Here is a 7,370-nt window from a genome sequence, read left to right as displayed (position 1 = left end):
TATATTAATATATATATATGAGGGGAGGACAGCGAGGTGTTTATATGAGGGGAGGACAGCGAGGTGTTTAGATGAGGGGAGGATGGCAAGGTGTTTATATGGGGGAGGACAGCGAGGTGTTTATATAAGGGGAGGACAGCGAGGTGTTTATATGAGGGGAGGAGGGCGAGGTGTTTATATGAGGGGAGGACAGCGAGGTGTTTATATGAGGGGAGGATGGCGAGGTGTTTATATGAGGGGAGGACAGCGAAGTGTGTATATGAGGGGAGGAGGGCGAGGTGCTAAAATCTGTTATCAAAGTAATATTTTCCTCTCTATCATGTTTGATCCACTTCAGCTTACTAATTCTCCTAATTTCTTTTCTAAATTTGTCAAACCAGGCCCGTAGCTAGGTATTTTTCCAGAAAAGTTTAAAATTTGAACTAAAAACAGGATTTTAATAATAATAGTTTGTTTTATGTCTATGGTAAATTATCAATTTTTTTGTTTATAAAGAAGACACGTCGAAAAATGCTTCGACGCAGAACTTAATCTGGTAAATTTGTACCCAGTCTTGAGCTTGAAATTGAGACTGGGATGCTGGAATATAACGAGGTTGGAATGCTGGAAAATGATGAGTCTGGGATGCTGAATATAACGAGGTTGGAATGCTGGAATATGATGATGCTGGGATGCTGGAATATAACGAGGTTGGAATGCTGGAATATAATGAGGCTGCAGGATGCTGGAATATTATGAGGCTGGAATGCTGGAATATAACAAGGTTGGAATGCTGGAATATGATGAGGCTGGAATGCTGGAATATAACGAGGTTGGAATGCTGGAATATGATGAGGCTGCAGGATGCTGGAATATTATGAGGTTGGAATGCTGGAATATAACGAGGTTGGAATGCTGGAATATAACGAGGTTGGAATGCTGGAATATGATGAGGTTGGAATGCTGGAATATGATGAGGCTGGGATGCGGATTTTAGTGGCTCGCTTCCTCTCATGTATTTTCCAGAATTCAAGATTCCGAGGGGGGAGATTGAACCACGAGCAGAGTATAATCAGAATCTAAAATTAAAAAATTATTTGATTTACAATATTCATATTTCGAATCCATTTCTTATTTTAGCTATGTTTGCGCGCAAATAGAACAAGATTAAAGAATAAGTCGCTTTTTAAGTTATGACAAAGATAATAATTTTTAATAATATGAATTGAAGAAGAACATTTTTAAGCCCACAAAAGATGATCCTTCAATTATGACCTACTATTAAAATGTCTAGATCTAGATATTTAATTCTCCCTTTCGCCTTAAACATAGTTTCTTTTACATACAGTATATTAATACAATAAAGAGAACTTTTGATTTCAATTTTGATTTCGAACAATGTTTAAACATGGATGCACATATTCATGGAAACAATGAAAAGCTATCAAAAAAACGTAATTTCTTTAATAATTTTAAATTACTTGTAATTCGAAAAAAGTTCGTAAAAATCAAAACTTGAATAAAAATGTCATCTTTATTGTATTGATATAAACGTTGTTAGAGTCGGCACACTCTAAAAAGCTCACTGTATGTAAATGAAATATAGAGTTGTATTTTCTTTATTCACACTCATTCTATCCACATATTCAGCTTCAGAACGTACTAATATAAATCACAAGTTGATAAAAGAACTAGAAACAATAAGAATAAAAGATTAAACCAGTAAATACTAAATAACCATTTGTTTTATTTAAATGTTAGCTTAAGAGCCCAAACGGATTGGACCGAATTGGCTGATTTTTTTGAGGGAACCCATGGTTTCCCCACGGGAATAACAGGCTAAAAAAATAGTCTTTTTCCTTTTTAAATTCAACTTTCTAAAATTCCACGACCACGGGCAACGCCGGGCACTTGAGCTAGTAGTTTATATTTTGTTATTTTTAACCTGAATTGCTAAAGGTCCAATATATCCTAGGATTTTTTCTCCGAACTGGGATTCAAACGAACTCTTAATAATTTTTCCTAAATAAAATTAATCTGTACAGCCGGACCCATAAAACAGTAGTGAAGGAAGACTACTGTTAAGTTATTATTTTAAACAGCCCAATGAACATGTAACACAGAAATTGTGCACTGAACACAAAACTGTTTCACTTAATACGGTAACTTTAAGTTGCTATGTAAAATACAGATAAAATTGCTTAATTTTTTTTCCAAACACCAATTGCTTGAATACAGGCACCATGTCCAGTGTAATATTTTTTCTTATCTTTTTATACATTCTTGATATGATCCGAAATTCTTGTTTGAGAACTCAACAAATATTCTTAAAGATGACAGTTTGCAGTGTGCAGTGTGGACAGATTGAATAGATTTCACATTATTTCAAGTTTAAAGATTAAACCCGGCTTAATCTGCAACCACCACAAAGTTTTAAGTATTTTAGAAACGGAGGTTTTAAAAACTTTCCATCTTAGAAAAAGAAAGTTTGCTTGGTTGTCATTTTTCTTATCATAAAAGGATTTAATGTATTTTCCATGTTTTATTTATAATGCATTCGCAGAGCATCCGATATACATCATGAACTACCGTAAACGTGTTTAGGCCAAAATAATTCATTTTCGACACAAACTTTGATTTTATTATCCCTACATCTTTGCAACGTCCGGTGTCGAATAAAACTTGAAATTCTAAACTATGAATTTTGTTAGATCAAAAAGTCTCATTATATCAGAGGTTTGAACCACAACTATGATCCCTTGTATACTCCTGAGTTCTAACCTAAATCTACAACTATGATCCCTTGTATACTCCTGAGTTCTAACCTGCTAAATCTACAACTATGATCCCCTGTGTACTCCTGAGTTCTAACCTGATAAATCTACAACTATGATCCCCCGTATACTCCTGAGTTCTAACCTGATAAATCTATAACTATGATCCCCTGTATACTGCTGAGTTCTAACCTGATAAATCTACAACTATGATCCCCTGTATACTCCTGAGTTCTAACCTGATAAATCTACAACTATGATCCCCTGTACTCCTGAGTTCTAACCTGATAAATCTACAACTATGATCCCCTGTATACTACTGAGTTCTAACCTGATAAGTCTACAACTATGATCCCCTGTATACTCCTGAGTTCTAACCTAAATCTACAACTATGATCCCCTGTAAACTCTTGAGTTCTAACCTGATAAATCTACAACTATGATCCCCTGTACTCCTGAGTGCTCCTGGAGACGGTGTAAGGTTTCCTCCAGTTCAACTCCACACTTTAAACAATGAAACGAAATATCAAGGTTGGGACTGGATAAAGCAAGGTTAGGTAAGGCCATAAGAGAATTTTGTACCCAGAATACACCAAATTGCGTTCTATACATGAACTCATTTTCGGTGGCTGTACAATTCTATATTGTTTTTTTTTTGTAAACAAACCCAACCAAAACTGGACTTGGACCAAAATATGAAATTAAACCCAGTATTCAAACCTTTCATTATTAGATTTATAAATCTGGAGACGTATGCATTACATCGGTGCTAGCAACGTTGTGTCTCCTTTTCTGGAAAAAACAAAAATTCCAACTCCCCTCTATTCCTGGGCAACTCCCCCCCCCCTCTCATGTCGAAGGTGTAAATTGTTGTTTCGACATAAACCGCTAAACTAGTTTAGTGTATTCCAGAATAAAGGAATTGAGTCTTTACCACAAACTTAAATTTTCAAACCTCTATATCTTCAACCTAATAGCGAAATCCTTTGATATTTCAAACTTAGACTATTTGATCTAACAGAATTCATAGTTTGAAATATCTAAGGTCTACACCATTTATTTAAGTAGATATACAAATTAGAAAATATGATTTTGTTGCAAAAACTCATTTCCTTTGTGTTCAGTAAATAAATTCAATTCTCTTATGTTCTACCGTTGGGATAAAGTAAATTCCGTTAACGAACCTACGGAAGTTGTTGACAGCTAACAAACGAAATAAACAGTTAAAATATTTTTATAAACGAAAAGGTTGACTTTTACGATTTTCTAAAATTCACGAATTGAAACAGAAAAATCCGTAAACTTTTTGGTTTATCGGGAGAAAGTTTAAATAGCGACTTGAAAAACAACAATGTCATGCTAAAATTGTACAAGAAATAAGCACGAAGAGCCCTAACAGTCAAGTTTATCTTACTGGGCTTCCAAGGGGGATATTTCAGTATTAAATTCAGATAAGTTTGGAATAAATTTTTTTTGATGAGGATTGGGTAATGATTATTTTTAGAAAATTTTATGAAAGTTTTATGATTTGAGATTTTAACTGAAACGTGTACGATTTTCATTAATTTTTATATTTTTGAAGAAATTTTACTTACTCGATTACTCAACTTATTAAACTCAGAGTTAGTCGAGGCCATTTTGAATTTACTTTAAAACCAACAGATTAGATAAAGTTACATTAAAATCTAGAACTTTTTTAAATCATCGATTCTTTAACATTTAATGACTCAGCTCTTTCTTCGTGAATTTCTATGAATTTGAAGATTTCAATTTTTATTGTAAAGTTAATTTGTTTTTGGCCCAAAGTGAAGATTTCAAAGTGTCGGAGTAAAACTTTTCTCGTTTTTTAGTTTTGGGGGGCTCGCTGACAATTTAAATCTAAAGATATTTCCTTTCACATGATGTGCATTTTATTACTGCAAAGTTTTATTAAAGTTTGTCAGACGACACTTGTATTCTTGATGACTGTAAACCTCGTACTAATTATGTTTGGGTGGAAAACTGTTTGTAAACATTGATCAAACCAGTTTAATTATACCTGGCAGTATAATCAGACCCGTACTATAAATACAGCAGGAGGGGAAATTAACTTTATTTACTTTTCCCCAAAACTAATTTATTTATTTTTAACTCATGGTAAAGGTTAAGAAGTTTGTTATTATCTATGCATTAGTCTTCAACAACAATACAAATTAAAAAGCAAGGAAATTAATGCGCCAATAATCAAAATGTCAAAATAAGTGTAGTTTTTGGGAGGAATGTAAACAAACATCGGCCTGCAGGTCATAGTTTCTGGGAGGAATGGAAACAAACATCGGCCTGCAGGTCAAACTGTGTAGTTTCTGGGAGGAATGTAAACAAACATCGGCCTGCAAGTCAAGCTGTCTAGTTTCTGGGAGGAATGTAAACAAACATCGGCCTGCAAGTCAAACTGTTTAGTTTCTAGAAGGAATGTAAACAAACATCAGCCTGCAAGTCAAACTGTGTAGTTTATGGGAGGAATGTAAACAAACATCGGCCTGGAGGTCAAACTGTGTAGTTTCTGGGAGGAATGTAAACAAACATTAGCCTGCAGGTCAAACTGTGTAGTTTCTGGGAAGAATGTAAACAAACATCGGCCTGCAGGTCAAACTGTGTAGTTTATGGGAGAAATGTAAACAAACATCGGCCTGCAGATCAAACTGTGTAGTTTCTGGGAGGAAGGTAAACAAACATCGGCCTGCAGGTCAACCTGTGTAGTTTCTGGGAGGAATGTAAACAAACATTGGCCTGTAGGTCAAACTGTGTAGTTTCTGGGAGGAAGATAAACAAACATCGGCCTGCAGGTCAAACTGTATAGTTTCTGGAAGGAATGTAAACAAACATCAGCCTGCAGGTCAACCTGTGTAGTTTCTGGGAGGAATATAAACAAACATCGGCCTGCAGGTCAAACTGTGTAGTTTCTGGAAGGAATGTAAACAAACATCGGCCTGCAGGTCAAACTGTGTAGTTTCTGGAAGGAATGTAATCAAACATCGGCCTGCAGGTCAAACTGTGTAGTTTCTGGGAGGAATGTAAACAAACATCGGCCTGCAGTTAAAACTGTGTAGTTTCTGGGAGGAATGGCCTGCAGGTCGAACTGTGTAGTTTCTGGGAGGAATAAATGTAAACAAACATCGGCCTGAAGGTCAAACTGTGTAGTTTCTGGAAGGAATGTAAACAAACATCGGCCTGCAGGTCAACCTGTGTAGTTTCTGGGAGGAATGTAAACAAACATCGGCCTGCTGGTCAAACTAAAGAAAATTTGAAATTTTTTTTATATTTTTACTAATAACTCCACTGATTGAAGAGATATTGAGAAGAACAAAAATGTTTTGAATTTCTAATATTTCTATTATCATACTTCTGCGAAACTAGAGAAGCTGCGAGCTCACAAAGTCGTACCTGTGATATCGCATATATTTTACCTTCTCCTTCCCCCTAGTTTGTAGTACTTGAGTATCACTGAGTTTGTTTACATTCCGACTAGAACTTGCAGTACACTTCTTGATTAAACCAAAGAAATTAATAAATAGAAAAAAGAAAGAAAGAAACGATGCTCCAGTTACATTAAAATATATAAACATCATAAAGAAAGAAAGAAACGATGCTCCAGTTATATTAAAATATATAAACATTATGCAGAAAATAGAATAATATGGTGGTTTTACGCCTTTTCAAATAAATGCAGCTTAATTTATATATTTTCTTGACGATAAATAAATTTTTGTCAAAGAACATTATTTTTGGCAGAATTAAAACTTAAAAATTGAATGAAAAAGGCAAATATAATTTACGTGGCCTATCCTAGAACTTGACAGTAATAAAGCATGAGATTTTTATTCTAAGGTGCAACTCTTTTTAACTCTTCTATATATCAAATATCATCTTGAAAATGTTAAGAAATTATGCGAAATTAACATCTTCAATCTAATGAATCTATTAAACTAAAAAGAACTATTGCATCTGAAACATAATTCTTTGCGGGCAACCTTGAATAATAAGTGATCTGAAATTGATTCTAAATCTGAAGCATTAAAGCTCCGCTTAATTAAAATTAATTTGTCATCTTACCGATCCCTTCTCTCTCATACCTCAGAAGTTTGAATTCTCTTAACCCCCCCCCCCCTCTCTACCCTTTCTCCTCCAATATATATCTGTATGAAGGGGTTCCTTCTACATGATTTATGTGACGAGGGGGGGAGGGTAAACCAAAACAACGCCTTCATCCGAGCCACCTCATAGACTTTCCTTGTAATCTTTAAGCAGAAGAGGTTAAGATTTTTGATAGATTTTATTCTGCGTAGTTCGGGAAGAGTGTTTCATCCAGCTAGTGAATTGGCGAATAAACTAACATAATTTAAAACACGCATTTGTAATTTCTATCAGAGTTAGTAGGATAAAACAGGGTTTTAATAAGTTCATCAATTTGAAATTTTGAAATTTCGAAATGAATTTTTATCGACTAGTTAGGCCAGACATTTCAATTCTGTTTCTTTTTAATTCATAATATGGTCTCTCTGCGTGGTTCGGAAGTATGATTAATGCGGCTTGTCCTTCCTGTCTTCTCTGTGTGGTTCGGAAGTAGGATTGAAGCGG

The 7,370-nt window shown here is 34.8% G+C and overlaps 2 long non-coding RNA genes across 2 annotated transcripts; both read right to left on the bottom strand.

Moving 5' to 3' along the window:
• Positions 1 to 453: 453 nt before the first annotated feature.
• LOC111704261 (uncharacterized) lies at positions 454 to 1,684 on the bottom strand. Its single transcript, XR_002765788.1, has 2 exons — positions 1,566 to 1,684; positions 454 to 1,058 (listed from the first exon to the last, which is right to left on the bottom strand). It is a non-coding gene; the product is annotated as an uncharacterized LOC111704261 (long non-coding RNA).
• A 237-nt stretch (positions 1,685 to 1,921) lies between these two features.
• On the bottom strand, positions 1,922 to 4,719 carry LOC111704259 (uncharacterized). Its single transcript, XR_002765787.1, has 3 exons — positions 4,349 to 4,719; positions 3,176 to 3,257; positions 1,922 to 2,001 (listed from the first exon to the last, which is right to left on the bottom strand). It is a non-coding gene; the product is annotated as an uncharacterized LOC111704259 (long non-coding RNA).
• Between the last annotated feature and the right edge of the window lie 2,651 nt (positions 4,720 to 7,370).

Source organism: Eurytemora carolleeae, unplaced genomic scaffold, assembly GCF_000591075.1.
Source record: "Eurytemora carolleeae unplaced genomic scaffold, Eaff_2.0 scaffold399, whole genome shotgun sequence".
NCBI classification, from domain to species: domain Eukaryota; kingdom Metazoa; phylum Arthropoda; class Copepoda; order Calanoida; family Temoridae; genus Eurytemora; species Eurytemora carolleeae.
This window is presented reverse-complemented; position numbering and strand designations above follow the sequence as displayed.